This window comes from Acinonyx jubatus, chromosome C1 (assembly GCF_027475565.1).
Source record: "Acinonyx jubatus isolate Ajub_Pintada_27869175 chromosome C1, VMU_Ajub_asm_v1.0, whole genome shotgun sequence".
In the NCBI taxonomy this organism is placed as follows: Eukaryota; Metazoa; Chordata; class Mammalia; order Carnivora; family Felidae; genus Acinonyx; species Acinonyx jubatus.
This window is the reverse complement of record NC_069381.1, coordinates 189629432-189646094: the sequence shown is the minus strand read 5'-3', so window position 1 is coordinate 189646094 and position 16663 is coordinate 189629432. Positions and strand designations below refer to the sequence as shown.

General features: G+C 44.5%; 1 non-coding gene across 1 annotated transcript; it reads left to right on the top strand.

Moving 5' to 3' along the window:
• Positions 1 to 15796: 15796 nt before the first annotated feature.
• TRNAR-UCG (transfer RNA arginine (anticodon UCG)) lies at positions 15797 to 15881 on the top strand. The gene has a single exon. It is a non-coding gene; the product is annotated as a tRNA-Arg (tRNA).
• Positions 15882 to 16663: the final 782 nt, after the last annotated feature.

Below are 16663 nucleotides of genomic sequence, written 5' to 3'. Positions count from 1 at the left end.
TCCTCCTCATGGTCACGAAGATATTTTTTGTTTTCTTAAACAATTTTTGCTGTTTTACTTTTCACATTGATATGGTATGAAGGAGAGGTTAAAATATATATTTTTCCCATATGAATGTCCTTTGGCCCAGCATGATTTACTGTAAAGACACTTTTTTTTTCCCCTCACTGTTCATCGCTTTTAACTTTATCACAAATCAAGTGATCATATATGTGTGGAATTTCTATCCTTTTTATTAGTCTATTTGTCTGTCATTGTGTCAATACCGCATTGTCTTAATTTACTGAAGCTTTAAGATAGGCAGAAGACTTGAACAGTCTTCATAAAATAAGATATCCAAATGTTTAATAAACTTATCAAAAAGTACTCAACCTTATTATTAATAGGGAAAATATATATTAAATATACACTACATTGGGGGCTAGAAAGACTAAACATGGGGCCAGCATATATAATTAAGAGCGGCCTAAAGCCTGGCTCTTTCCTCTATTGATAAGACATAGGAAATGAAAATTCCCTATAAGAAAAAGGTGACAGTCCGGACAACCAATTGAGAAGGGCTCTCTTTGTGTTTGTCTCCAGCTTCAGCAGGTAGAAGGAAAGCTATGCAATGTAACTCGTTAGATAGGGGTTGGGTGACAACAAAGCCAGGTGTCCTGCTGAAGTCTGCTGTGGAATTTGCCCCTGGGAAGCCCAGGTAAGGCCAACGTAGCATTTCCCCACTTTTATTGTATTAAAAAAGTTTTTTTTTCCAGTTATTTAGTTTTGGAAGATAGAGTGCAAGCAGAGGAGGGGCAGAGAGAGAGGGAGACCCAGAATCTGAAGCAGGCTCCGGGCTCTGAGCTGTCAGCACAGAGCCCGACACGGGACTTGAACCCATGAACTGTGAGATCGTGACCTGAACTGAAGTCCGATGCTCAACTGACTGAGCCACCCAGGCGCCCCGAATCCCTCTGTTAGTGTAAAGGCTTAGAGTTAGTTCTTTAGTCTTGGGGATGGAGGCCTGTTTTAAATGTCCATATAGGAGAAAGGGCAATCTTGTGTTATGGAACCAGAGACCTGCAAAGAGTGGGGTGCCTTACAGCTTATGAGCTCTCGGCCCAAGCCGTGTACTAGACTCACCTGAAGGACTTACAGTGTTGAAACTGAGTCTCAGGGGTGAGGGCCAGACATCTGTAGTTTTCAAATGCCCCGTGTGCATTCCGATGTCTGAGCTATTTAGTCCATTGGCTTTCGTCTCTCTGGGACACTGGGACCTTTCAACCGAGGGGCTCCACCTTATTTATTTATTTATTTATTTATTTATTTCTGCTTTACAGTTTTGCAGAGGTCTTATTTGAAGACAGGGTTCCACTTCGAAAGGCTCAAACATTAAGGACCACTATTGTAGTCTCATGCGCTTCCAGACATCCCTCTCCCTCTAACTGAATTTATTTGTCAGGTCGATCATTTGGCTGTAATCTCATGAAGAGATTGAAATACGTAACAGCTCTCCCAGGACTCTCTAGAAACAGATGCTGAGCCAGAGTTTCTGGAACAACGTGCTCATCAGCTCTAACACCTGTGAAGGGAAGGAACTGGAAGCAGGGCCAGGCAGGGGAAGAAACCGAGCTGTGGTGCAGGTCCTGAAAGGCCATGGCTAGCGTGGCCAGGAATGCTGATGGGAGTGCTGTCCATCGGAGCCGGGCCCGGTGGCCACCTCCCTCAGCAAGGGCTGTGGGCCTTTGGGGAAGAGTGTGGCCATGGGTGAGGAGGGTCTCTTTAGCTGAGAAAGACCAGAAGAGCTGGAGGAGGGTGGTGGCTGGCACTTCCAGCATCAGATCCTGCCTTGAAGGGGAAATTGGGCAGCATAGCAGAGGGTCTACAAGACAGGTGTGTAAATTCGGGGGGTAGGCTGATTCCGATTCAGGAAGAGGGAGGGGTTAATGGGGCAGTGCAAGTATCCCAAGCCAGGCTCATGGCTGTGGGACCTGGGAGAGGCTCCTGAAGGAGCAGAGAGAGGTGACCCAAGTTAGAGAAGAAACCATCTACCTGTCCTCTTCTTGGGACATTTCAGATGGTAGACTTTCTTCTCACACCTACCTCTTGGGGAAAAGGTAGGAATTTTAGGCCTGGGAGAAGGTGAGATAACATTCCAGAGAATACTCTTGCATTTGACCTTTGTTACCTCTGTCTCTAGAAATAGGCTGACTACCTTCAGTAGAAAGGAACTTCAATGGTCTCGAGTCAGATTCAGCGTGCATTTATCGATCACCTCGTGTATACAACCTTCTAAGCTCGGTATTTTGTGTCCAGTCCCACATGCCCATACTCCCATCTTCATCAGTTTGTCATGAAACTTACCCCTTGAGGGAATTTCTTTTCGTTTTTCAACTTGCCCACTTGTTTATTTAAAAAAAAAAATAAACACAGAGGACACCATTTTCTGAACACTGTTTTCTGAAAGTGGTGTGGCATCTCTAGAATCTTGTTACTAATGTGGCAAATCAGGTTCTCATTGTGTTTAAAAGCTACCCTGTTATCAACACTTTCATTATACTTGTAAAATAAATCTTTAGGAGCAGGAATGCCGTTAGCTATGTTCTTAATTTTAAGAGACACAGCACAGCCCCTTTATAGTGGTTAAGTAGATTAGATCTAAAGGAGTGAACTAATACTGAGTTAATTATCACAAGATTGGTGGTTTCTATCAACCTCCTAAAACAAACATAGATCAGAACAAGTAAACTAAACACACATTGTTTTCTACTATAAACCACAAAGTTCAACAACACAGTTTTTTTTTTAACATCTATTCGTGTTTGAAGATGGAAAGAGATATGGAGTGTGAGCGGGGGAGGGGCAGAGAGAGAGGGAGGCACAGAATGTGAAGCAGCCTGCAGGCTCTGAGCTGTCACCATGGAGCCTGACGCAGGGCTTGAACTCACTAACTGCAAGATCATGACGAGCCGAAGTCGAATGCTTAGCTGACCGAGCCACCCAGGAGCCTCCCAACAGCAGATTTTTAAAACAAACTTTAATATATGTGGTTTCCCATAATGAGCATTTATAGTTTCAAGGCTATCCAATAATAGTTCTTAGAACTGTTGAGACACGCTTTTGAATATCGTGAGAAGTCTCTTTGTAGCAAGAAACAGGCCTAGAAACCCAGCTTTAAGATACAGGACAGACAGTGGATTGATGCAGCTTAAATTATGGTAACTGGTATGTAAATATTCCATAATAATTTTCTCAACCATTTATCAAGATGTAATTTCTCACTGAAAGATTTGTCTATTCAAACACCTGTGTTGATTGTCTCCCAAACGTTCAAGGTTTCTCATTAATCGGCTCACTGAAGCTTGTAACTTCTGGCTTCCATTATAATTTCTATCCAGAGGTGTGTTAAAGGAGAATAGAGTGTGAAGAATGTGATGCCTATTAGTTTCTATTGCTACACTAACTAGACTTTGGGTTTTGAATAAGTTATCTGTTATGCATGTTTCATTTTGGCACAAACATGAGAATATGCATCAGGCCCCGTGACAGTGGCCTTAAGGAGGGGCAGATGCTAAAAAAGGCGTGGGGGTAGGTGGGTACCCCCAAAGCCGTCCAGCACCCTATATTTCTGATCAGCCAATGTCAAGGGAGGGTCAGGAGCAGAGTTGGGCAGATGGGGGCATAGAATGAAGGAGGGAGGGACTTTTCTCAGAGCTATTTGAGATGTCACTGGGCTACCCTACGCTCGTGGCGTCCCAGTTATATTCAGTGCATGGTATGGAAGGGAGGTCTGGTCATTAGAGATTCCATCTCTTGTTCAGCACGTGGAAACTAGAAAGGCACGTGGGGCCACACTATGGGACACACTATGACTTTTTCGGGCCCCGCACCTGGTGTCAGCACGTGGAGATGCTGCCCAGGTGTGATTTTGGAGTTCCGGTTTCCACGTCCTGGTCCCACAAATTCAACATCACGAGAGCAGTGCCAGCAACTCTAGTTGACAGTGAATCTGGCCATGTCACCCTCCGCAGGGACACGGGTGACGAGTAGTGTCTGGTGGAATAGTCCGTCATCGTAGCAGCTGTTTGCAGGGTTATCTGGATAATTAAGGTGAAGGCAAAGTGGAAGGTTCTAGTGAGCCAGCATTTGGGACAATCTGTTGCTTTCGTAGACTGGAAGACCTAGAGGGAGACACTTAAAGACATTAGGAAGGGGCTGAAACATGCTTACCCACCTTGTCACTTTTCTACCCAAACTTCTTGAGGGGTAAGGTCTTCAAGTCCTCTGCTTCCCATTCACATCCTTTTGTTAAAATCGTTTGCTTCTGAGGCTGGCCCTTTAACATCTTTTTCAACAGTACCGCTGAGTAAACAAAAAAACAGCATGAGAAGCCTCCTTTGGACCTTGAGGAATCTATTTAATTTGTGGTGGTTTGCATTTTGTTTGTAGGAGGAATAAAAACACAACAAGCCCTAGAAAATAACTACTTCATCACATCTTATAATTTATTCCACCAGGAGGCTGGAAGCCTGCCTCCAAAGTTCCTCGGCACAATCTTTGAGGATTCGGTGGTTTATAGTAGCAAAACTGAAGTCACTGAACAGTTCCAAATGCAAGAATTATAGTGTTGGGTCCTTTAAGACAACAACACGTGCACACACAGCCCCCAGCATTTCTGAATGCCTGGACATCCTGATCGGGAATCTGCAAAGCAGGAAGTCAGGCTCTACTGCATGAAGTATGAAGCAAAATATTTAACACAGTGTGTGGTTTAACACCAAAAGGTGGTTTGGTTAGACTTAGCCTGCTCTGCCTCATTCCCCGAGAGGACTTTTTTCTTAGCTGTTGCTTCAGAAAAGTCCTGTCTTAAATCATCAAGTCATATACAGGAGGTTGATGGCTTAAAAGTTAGGTAGATTGTGTAGAATGTGATCATAACCCATTGCTGGTTTTTAAAACCAGTTCATGGGAAAGAGCCGATCTTTCTTTTAAAAAAGTGCTTATTCCTTCTTCTCTCTCCCTTATTTCTTTGTTGCCTAAACAATCGTAACTAAGACTAACAGTTTGCGAGAGCCTCTACCTTTAGGTATCAATTCTTGATCTCAGATGCCAGCTGTATACATCTCATTTTGACCTAAAGTGTCTTGAAATCTGGAAACAGGTGTTGGCTAGGAAGCTAGAAAGGTGCTAATTTTCAACATCTGGCCTTGCTGCCCTGATCATCTGGGTGCTACAATATGTGGCCCAATGCTTCCCTTTAATCATTATCCTGGCTTGGAATCACTCTCCCCAGTAGGACCCATTTTCATTTAGTTAAAACCTTTTCTTCCTTCAAAACCCATAGTTCCCATTCTGGTGGAAGTGGGGAGCTGTAGAAGTGGAGGGTTTATAGGATGGACCCTGGGTTGGGTGTGAAAAAAAAAAAAAACAACTGTGAGGAGTCAGGAGAAGGTGTAGGGATGGAGTGACCGGTAATCCAAATAACACTTAATTGGGAGAGGGGACCAGGGACTGGTGGTGCTGGAAGGATCCCAATTCAAACCGGGCTGGCAATCAGTTAACTGAGGCCCCTCAGCAGAAGATGCCAGACAGCATCTAGTATTGATACCAAGGGTGCCTGGGAAGGGGCATCTCCGTATATTCAAACCCCACATCCAGACCATCAGCAAATGCTACTCGTCTGCTCTTCTTCTCAAAGATATTTAAAAATCGGATTCTCACCACCTCTTCCACCAGCACCTGGTTGGAGCTACCGTCTCACTTGGATTATCGAAATACCTGTTTTTGCTGCTTCTCAGTCTCAATCGAGCATCCAGATTAATCCTGTGAAAACCTATATCAGGTCATACCACCCCTCAATGGCTCCAAGTAAAAGCCAAAATCCTTACCAGGGCTGACAGGACCCTATACTGGTCTCCCTTCGTCTTGTCTCTCGGACATCATACCCTCCTTTTCTCTCCCTCTCACCCTCTGTCCTGATGCAATAGTCTGTCTACTATTTTCCTTTTCTTTCCAGGCATGCTCCCACCTTCCCCCCCCAGAGAGTGACATGGGCCATTCTTCCATCTCCTTCAGATCTTTGCCTCTCACGTCACCTTCCTGATGACTCCTCCCTGACCGCACCTTTAAACATGGCACCCCTGACTCTGGCTTGCTCTGTCCCTCTTTTCTGCCATCCTTTTTTCTCCGTAGTGCTTATCATTTTCTGATGTACTACATATTCTCTTTTTAATGGTTATTTTCTGTTTCTTCCCAGCAGAGTGTAAGCACGTTTGCTTTCTAATGTATCCCAAGAACTTAGAACAGTGCATAGCATATAGCGAGCACTTGAAAAATATTTGTTGAATGAATGAATGAATGAGTTTGTTAAATAAGCTCCCAGTAATGACAAGGGGAACAGGACCACTCAGACCATGTTGGCAAAAAGTCAATGGGATTAACAGGGTCCCAGGTCAGGGGGCTAAAGATAGGCTTTTGGGAAAAGAAATGCAAATAAGATAGTCCTTGTTTGTCAGGTGCTCATAGTGGGGGGTCATGAACAGGATGTTATCCTTCAGAGAATGGTCAATGCCTATAGTTAAATAGGTTGAACATAGCCAGACACCAGCATTTCAGGACTTTAGCTCTTCTGTGAGTCTTTGTCACGGTCACTGTTTTATCCATCCATCTACCAATTCGTACATCCACCTAACCATCCATCCATCCATCCATCCAGTCTTATTCATCCAACGTCTTTCCAAACCCACGTTGGCATCGCTCAGATTTGAGCATCCACTCTACAGAACTGCACATCTTTGTGAGCAGGAACCCCATGTCATCAAATCTTAAATCCTCCCATTCCTAATGTGATGCCTTGAACGAGTGAACCTTGGACAAGAGATTGTTCCTTTTCTTTGTAACCCAAGTGAAAGAATAATGAGAATGGATACGTTAATAAATCAAAGGTCTCAGAATTTTTAAAGTTGGAATTCAAATCTTTCTAATTGGTGCTGAAAACTCTCCCAGGGCTGCCCATCTGCCTTTGCTAATTCAATGTGTGCACTCTAAGTGAAATGTCTCATCTCCTGTGATCAATTCCTTTTGTTTGGGACCTTGATAAACCCAAGGCTGGTCCTGACACTGGAAAAGAGGCTTTGTTCCTAGTTGTTTATTCCATTAACTTCTAGGTTGTTTTTATCCATCCTACTGACTTCCTTTCTCTCTCTTCTTCCATATTCTTTTCACATAATAAGGCTCTTAAAGTAGGTGTGTCAGTGCTCCTCTAGACAGAGTTTAATTCCCCCCCGTCTGTCTTAGTCTCCTCAGGTTGCCGTAACAATATGCCACAGACTGGGTGGGTTAAACAACAAAATTTTTTCTCACAGAAATTCTGAGAGCTGGAAGTCTGGGATCAGGGTGCCAACAAGGTCAGGTTCTGGCGACAGCTCTCTTCCTAGCTTGCAGACAGCCACCTCCTTGCTGTGTCCTTGCATGGAGGTGCACAATGGTGGGGTGAAGGAGTTCTTTCCTCTTCTTAGATGGCCACTGGTACCATTGGATTAGGGTCCCACCCTTTTGGCCTCATTTAACCTTAATTACCTCTCTAAAGGTCTTATCTCTAAATACAGTCTCATTGGGGGTTAGGGCTTCAACATAGGAGTTTGAGGAGGGAGGCAATTCAGTTCATAGCAGCGTCCTACTTCAAGATACCTAGTAGCAGGTTTCGCTGGGGTTAATTTCGTTGTAACTTCAATTTGCTCATAACTCCAAGCTGTGTTTATGCCCAGTCTTTACATTTTCTTTTTCACTTAGCATGCGTTTCAGCTCACCACTTAAATCAACTTCAGGGGATGTGATTTATAGACTAGTTTTGCTTTGCCCCAGTTGTCAAGTTTTTACTTTACTCTAAATCTGGTTTCTTTTATTGTTGTTAAAAAACAGGTCAGTATGGAATCCTCTGTCCCCATTAAACATTTTGTACATGCTGTCCCATCTGGGCCTCATCTCCTCTCTCTTATCTGTAGTTACACAGACACATATACACTCTCTGCACATGGCTGCTTTCGTGAGATCACTCGAGCTTCTGTTTGAGAGGTTCAGACTGGGGGCACCTGGGCGGCTCAGTCAGTTAAGCGTCTGACTTAGGCTCAGGTCAGGATCTCACGGTTTGTGGGTTTGAGCCCTGCATCAGGCTCTGTGCTGACAGCTCAGAGCCTGGAGTCTGCTTCAGATTCAGTGTCTCCCTCTCTCTGCCCCTCCCCTGCTCACACTCCGTCGCTCAAAAATAAATAAACATTAAAAAATAAAAAAATAAAACTTTTAAAAAAGGGGTTCAGGCTGGTCTGGGCCAGCCACCATGTCAGCAGAAGTCCTATCATGCTTTATTTCCTTTCTAACATGTAAAGACGGCTGCTGTTTTGCAGATGGGGAAACTAGAGAATGTAAGAGAATTGCCCCAGTCATTCAGTTTCTGAGCAGCAGTCAGAAGGCCCAAGAGGCCAAGGGTGGGGCTCAAACGTGTCTGAAGGTGAACTTCACCCATTTTGAAATGCACTTCACAGTGGCCCTGGTCCCCCCTTCAGAAATAGCAAAACAGCAGTGTTTTAGCTTTTATTGCTTCAGAGTCTTTACCAAGTGTCCTTCTCTCCCGTCTTTTCTTTGTCCTTATTGCCTCAATAAAACCTGTCTGGCGGAGTGAGGGGACATGCCTGGGAAGGGTGAAGGAGCATTTGGCCAGGTGTAAGGTTGCTAGACTTAGCAAATCGAATGAAGGACAGCTAGTTTTGAATTTCAGATAAGCGATAAATATTTAAGAGTAGGTATGTCCCATGCAACATTTGCAACGTATGTATGCTAAAACATTATTTATGTTTTATCCGAAGTTCCAATTTAACTGGATGTCCTGTATTTTATCTCGCAGCCCTAGCCAGATGGCTACTCTACAACTACATGTATCCTGTGAATAATGGTTATAAGCCTCTGGTGAGTCTGCTTAGAAAAGGAAACAAACAATAAAATCACTTTGAACTCTATTGTTGTATTGAATTCAGTGACATTTTGATATCCTTTGACAATAAAAACAGCCATACAAATATTCTCAAACGAATGTGTATTTTATTTTGGAAACCTTGACTTATGTTTATTTCTATCAGCTCAGTTCCTTTGATTTTCTGTGAATTCAGAATTTTATGTGAATTCATAATGTTGAGCACTAAGGAGCTAGAAAACTGCCTGGGCTCCTCATGTTGAATTCATGTCTGGGTGAATGTGGACAAGCTATTTAGCTTCTCTTTTTGCCTCAATTTCTTCGTCTGCAAAATGGAGATCATACTAGCACCCATCTTATAAGATTGTGTGAAGTGAAGAAATGTATATGAAAGTGACTATTCAAATGTATACGAAAGTATATGAAATGTATATGAAATGTATATAAAAGTATTAGCTCCCCTCTGCTTGCCCCACCACTCCATTCCTGAGAGTGGACAGCGTCACTTCCCAGACCACTGCAAAATACTAGGCTATGTATCTTTAGTAAATGGTGTTGGGGAAACTGGACAGCGACATGTAGAAGAATGAACATGGACCACTTTCTTATACCATACCCAAAAATAAACTCAAAATGGATGAAAGACCTCAGTGTAAGACAGGAAGCCACCAAAATCCTCGAGGAGAAAGCAGGCAAAGACCTCTTTGAACTCAGCCACAGCAACTTCTTACTCAACATGTCTCTGGAGATTAAGGGAAACAAAAGCAACAATGAACTATTGGGACCTCATCAAGATAAAAGCTTCTGCGTGGTGAAGGAAACAATCAGCAAAACTAAAAGGCAACCAATGGAATGGGAGAAGATATTTGCAAACGACATATCAGATAAAGGGTTAGTATCCAAAATCTATAAGGAGCTTATCAAACTCAACACCCCAAAAACAATCCAGTGAAGAAATGGGCAGAAGACATGAATAGATACTTTTCCAAAGAAGACATCCAGATGGCTAATAGACACATGAAAAAATGTTCAACATCACACATCATCAGGGAAATACAAATCAAAACCACAATGAGATACCACCTCACACCTGTCAGAATGGCTAACATTAACAACTCAGGCAACAACAGATGTTGGCAAGGATGCCAAGAAAGAGGAACTTTTTGTGTTGCTGGTGGGAATGCAAACTGGTGCAGCCACTCTAGAAAACAGTATGGAGGTTCCTCAAAAAATTAAAAATAGAATTATCCTACAATTCAGCAATTGCACTACCGGGCATTTATCCCAAGAATACAGGTGTGCTGTTTCAAAGGGGCACATGCACCCCAATTATTATAGCATCGCTATCGACAATAGCCAAATTATGGAAAGAGTCCAAATGCCCATCAAATGATCAATGGATAAAGAAGATGTGGTTTATATATACAATGGAGTATTACTTGGCAATCAAAAAGAATGAAATCTTGCCATTTGCAATAATGTGAACAGAACCAGAATGTATTATGCTAAGCGAAATTAGTCAGAAACAGACAAATATCATATGACTTCACTCCTATGTGGAATTTAAGATGCTAAGCAGATGGAACATAAGGGAAAAGAAGCAAAAATAATATAAAAACAGGGAGGGGGACAAAACATAAGAGACTCTCTTTTTTTTTTTCAATATATGAAATTTATTGTCAAATTGGTTTCCATACAACACCCAGTGCTCATCCCAAAAGGTGCCCTCCTCAATACCCATTCCCCCACCCTCCCCTCCCTCCCACCCCCCATCAACCCTCAGTTTGTTCTCAGTTTTTAACAGTCTCTTATGCTTTGGCTCTCTCCCACTCTAACCTCTTTTTTTTTTTTTTCCTTCCCCTCCCCCATGGGTTTCTGTAAAGTTTCTCAGGATCCACATAAGAGTGAAACCATATGATATCTGTCTTTCTCTGTATGGCTTATTTCACTTAGCATCACACTCTCCAGTTCCATCCACGTTGCTACAAAGGGCCATATTTCGTTCTTTCTCATTGCCATGTAGTACTCCATTGTGTATATAAACCACAATTTCTTTATCCATTCATCAGGTGATGGACCCAGCAATAGCACTGCTAGGAATTTACCCAAGGGATACAGGAGTACTGATGCATAGGGGCACTTGTACCCCAATGTTTATAGCAGCACTCTCAACAATAGCCAAATGATGGAAAGAGCCGAAATGTCCATCAACTGATGAATGGAAAAGAGACTCTTAAACATGGAGAACAAAATGAGGGTTGCTGGAGGGGTTGTGCGTGGGAGGATGGGCTAAATGGGCAAGGGGCATTAAGAAGGACACTTGTTGGGATGAGCACCGGGTGTTACATGTTGGGGATGAATTACTGGGTTCTGCTCCTGAAATCATTTTTGTGCTATATGCAAAAAAAAAAAAAAAAAAAAAAAAAAAATACTAGGCTATAGACACAATAGCTATGTCTCAAAGAAATTTGATTCTTATTCTTTACTTCTACTATTACTCTTTACTAATACACAGGTACCAGCAAAGCCACACTCCCTGTTGTAACCCCTTAATCTACTGATTGATTTGTTCATTCAAGTATTCATTTGGCAGGCACTTATTGAGGACCTAACATGCACCAGGCACAATGTTCTAGGAGCTGGGGATACCTTGTAAAGAGCAAAGTCGCTGTTCTCCCATGAGAATGGCTCATAATCATGGTCGGGTGGGGAGATAATGAACAGATAAGCAGGAAAATATATTACATTGTATTACATTGTATTTTACATATTATATTATATTGTATAATTTTACATTATATTATATTGTATTATATTATATTATATTGTATTATATTATATTATTATATTATTTTACATTATATTATCCTAATGTTTACGTGGAGCAACCAATTAGGGAAAAGGCTGTGAAACGGAGCATTGACTTTGGTTAGTGAAGATCACTGGTAACCATGATAACAAGTTTTTATTCCCTGAACGTTGTTCAACACAACGGGAGGAGGAGGAAGCTGAGAAGGCAACTTTGCTAAAACGGAAGCAGAAAAATGGGCGGCAGGTAAAAGGGGAAATGGAGTTCAGAGGCTTTTTGGTTTTTTCACGGGAGCTCTTCAGCATGTCACATATTTGTAAGCTGAAGGAAGGACCAAGTAGAGAGGAACTGATGGCATAGGAGGCACGGGACGGTGCTGGGAGTGAATGTGTGACAAGGCAGTGGGGGAAGGGATGGCAGCGGGCTGGAGGATCTGCTCTCACACCGCACCCAGGTCACTGCCTCCCGCAGTAAAGCCTGGGGCGGAGGCTGGTCTGAGCGTGTGCAGCTGGGGGAGGGGCGGTGCAGGGGGCTTGGTTAATGTGGCAATGGGAAAATGTGGTATTTTTTTTCTGCTTTCTCCGTGAAATAAGACATAAAATACTGTCTTTCATTTCTCCTCTCAAATAATTATGGATTACTGATGAGCTGAAAATAATTGATGAGAAATGACTGCTTTCTCATTTCTATCAGGCTCTTGCCAAGCCCCACCGAATAGCCTTGGAGATGTACCGTTGTCTCCCGGCTCTCTCGGGGCCCAGGGGATTGAGGCTCTGACTTATTTTAATTTCTTCCCAGACAGCTCTTTCAGCTCCCTGTGCCGTTCCCAGGAGGAAGCACCAGTATTTTGATGTTTTTCACCCATCACGTGTTTCTCTCCATTGAGATAAACTTCTTCCAGGAGAAGCTGCCCATCTTGACAAGTCTGTTTCGCGTCTGTGCTCCGCTGCACAGCCAGATCCGAAAGTGACGGGAACTGACAAAATCTCTGAACTTGTCCCATTGGATTTGTCTAATGGGCCTTTCCCTGACATAGATGAAAAAGTCATTGACAGAAACAGACCATTTACCATGAACCTGAGCAGAGGTATAAGCAGCGACAGATGAAATAGGGCTCAAAATAAAGCTGGGAAATTCAGGACGCATATGATGGGCCCAGGGAGATCTCTGCTTTCAAATGCCAAGACGAAATGAATGATATTGAGTTTTGTAGCCCCAGGTTATCTGGCTGGTTAGCAGGAAAGCCAGGCTTCCACTCTCCATCTCTCTCCCTCTTCTGCACCAGAGAGAGGCTGCTAAGTGGTAACCTGGAGGGTGAGGGGTGACACTTCTGGGCCCAAGGGACTGACCTCTCTTTCCAAAGGTAGTGAGACCAAGAAAAAAGTACTATTTAAAATTTTGTGGCCATTTAGAAATTCTAGTCTGTTGGCAAAATTCGTGTTGAAGAAAGCTTTCCAAATGGAAAAGCCACAACTTAGGAGGGATATTTTTAGGTTCTATAATCGACACCTAACGTGAACATCATATAAACTCAATATTGGCCTTGGAAAGCCCTCGTATCACCCAAAAAACATACAGCCCTGTATTCATATTTCTGTCTACTGCATTGGATTAAAGGTAAAAACAGAAGGGAAATCTGAATGCAGATGCCTGGCCTTCAGACCAGTCTGCCTCTAAGGTGGCTATCAAATCTCCAGCTTTGAACGAGCACTGGGTGGAGAATGTAAGTGTTCCTGTTGGGTCGTAGGCTTTACTTTATTCTCTTTTAATATTAAGGCTCGACAACCTTTATAGATGGTAAAAGATGTGTTTGTTATTGTGAGGGTTAAATGGAATGGTGGCAATGCATCAAATCCAGCTTAGGGCTGAAGTCTGAGTGTTGATCAATGCTGAAATACCACCACTCCAGTCCGTTTTCTTTAAGAAAGATCTTTAGATGATCCTGTCGATAGGTAAAAGCGAGGGCTAGGTCTCTAAAGGAAGGATGGTGGCTCACTGAAAAGTTAAAATTGCCTTTATTAAAACTTTTTTTTAATTGCAGTTGGCCCACAATGTTACCTCGGTTACAACATAGTGATTTGATAAGTCTACAGGTTATGCTCTGCGCACCCCAAGTGTATCGACCATCCGCCACCATACACTGCCATTACATATCCTTGACTATGGTCCCTATGCTTCAAATTGCTTTACTAAGGCAGTTTCTTAAATTAAACACTTTTAAAACACAAAATGCAACTTAGGGCAAGAAGGTCCTATGCTGAAAGATGGTTGCTTGGTTTTCAAAAGGGAAGAGAAGGACGTCTTGGTAGCAGCCCAACACTGGAGTCTGGAGGAGAGAGGGTGGTAGGACAGGAAAGGACCAAAGGAGTAGAACCTTGGCAACATGCTGGGCCGTGGGGAGGGGGCCCGCAGGCGCTGATGTGCTCAGGAATAGAGATATTGAGCCTGGGCTTTCGTTTTCCTTTTCTGGCTTTTGAAACTCCCTTGTGATCACCTAAACTACTTTCATAGTATGGGTGACCTGGTACAGCCCTAACGTGGTGGAAAATTATGCAACGGGTCAGAGTCCAAGTTGGGCTGGGAGAATGGGGAGGGCTCCCTAACCTTCCCCCAACCACCCCTCTCCCAAGGCTGGAAGCAATGTGGTATTAAGGAGAGATGATTGTTGCAGGTCGGAGGAGGCGCTCAATAGCAAGACCACCAGACAAGTCCAAGGTGGAGTGGCGACGGGAAGTTAGGCACCAGGCCACGGAGAGGACACAGCTCCAACACCAAGGGCAAGGGTGGACTGAGCCAAAGGCCGTTCCCCCGAACGTGCTGAAGTTGGGGTTGTAGGCAATGCCTCAGGTGCCAGCCTGTGGCATAAAGGATTGAAGGACCTCATATAACCTTAGCGCTAGACTCCTGCTGCCATTAGACTTGCCACAAGTCACTTCACAAAGCGGCAAGTTGCCCTGGCTTCTAGAACACGGTGGGGATGTGTCAAACTGAAACAAACACGTTCTCGGGCTTCCTGTGGCTGTCGGTTTCTGGGCTGTGGCCCCTGTCCTGTGGAAGGTGACCCTCTAAAGGGGAATTGCCACTCTGCTATGATGTGGTCGGGGCTCCTGCCTGCTTGTGTTTCCCACCAGGAGTCCTGAGAACTAGCACTGCTTGTGCACTCTCTCAAGAGGGGATTTATGACCGAGGGCCTGTGGACCAGATCCAAAGCCGCATCCCCGCCTGCCCCACGGGACATAGCTCAGTCTTTGGTCATTACGGAGAGGAGCAGAAATCCAATCTGTGTGTTGAGCATTGCGGGGCTTTAAAGGAAATGTGCACTCGGGCTTCTGCGAGATGCTGCCACCACGAGGCCGCCTCACCTCTGTCTTGGTCAGTGTTCTCCTGAAAGCAGAGTCTCAGTCAAGGACGGGGTCAACATAGTTATTTGGGATCCGATTCCGGGAAACAGGAGTGGAGAGACTGAGGCAGGGAAGGGGGAAAAGCCAACATATGGGTGCATAACTCACGTGTCTTCTGCAGGTATTCAGAAGGAGGGTGGGGCCTTGCTCTATTGGCTCCTGTCTCTTGGTAGTTGAGGGTTGGGCGAAGGGAGCAGTAAGCCCTCTGTAGGTCTGGGTTTTCCCTGTGTGGATCTCCCATAGCTTCAGGAAAGGCCCTGAGGCAGAAGAGCCAAGAGTGTTCTCTGAAGGAGCAAGCGTGAGGTGGGCCTTGTCAGAGTTGAGTCCGAGTTGAAGTGAGGGGGTGTGACGCAGGGCATCCAGATGATCGGTCAACATCTCTAATGCCGAAGAGCAGGATCCATCATTCTGGGAGTGCACTAGGATCTGGGCACTGCTGACCTGACCCGGACACAGCTTTACTGCCCCTCTTCTGCACGGTCCCCCCCCCCCCTGCTTCATTACAGAAGCCAAGGATGCCTGTCCTGGGCTCTGCTTTTCCTCCTTGGCTTCCTTGCCCTTATTCTCAGTTTTCTACACATCAATGCATGGGAAGAGGCTGACAGGTAGCAACAGCTCTAGAAATTAGTTCCCTTCTCAGGCGCCTGGGTGGCTCAGTCGGTTGAGCGTCTGACTTCGGCTCAGGTCATGATCTCACGGCCCGTGGGTTCGAGCCCCACATCAGGCTCTGTGCTGACAGCTCAGAGCCTGGAGCCTGCTTCAGATTCTGTGTCTCCCTCTCTCTCTGCCCCTCCCCGCTCATGCTCCGTCTCTCTCTCAACAATAAACATTCAAAAAAAAAAAAAAAAAAGAAATTAGTTCCCTTCTTTGTTTCCTCCTTCACTTCTATTGACCTTTTCCTCATAAAACATGGTGTCTGTCAGGTTTAAGTCCCTCAGACTCTTTTCTTCTTTCTCCCTACTCCCCCAGTTGCAGCTCTCACCTCTCTGTCACTATCTCCATCAGAATATCTTGGGGAGGGTCCATCTTTCCAGCTCTGGCCCTTCGTTAATCTGCACCCACCTCAGATTCACCTGGTTATTTTTATGCTCAAGTTTGGGAACCTCGCCTCTAGTGTGGAATCTCCAACAGATAGTTGAAAATTCCGTTCGGGCTGTCTCCCCCTCACCCCAGTTCAATATGCCTATGAGTGACTTTGCTTTCTATCCCCAACCCATGCCATCCTGCCTCTCCCCAGTATCTCCCTGCCCCCACAGAGAAGGAAAACACTAGTGCTTGATTTCTGTTCACGGGGTCAATCCTTGTCCATGTGTGTTCAAAATGCTGGAACCACGTTTGACTCCTCAGCCTCTTTGAAAGGGGAGTCCACCTGGTGTCCATAGGTCATGGTGGGGGTTACAGGGAGACAGTGGTGAGACCACCTGAAAGGGCAGATCAGGAAGTAAGTGGTCAAGTTTTCTAGGGCTTCAGCAACACGGTGGGGCCTGTGGAGTCAGGTTGCTAGCGCTA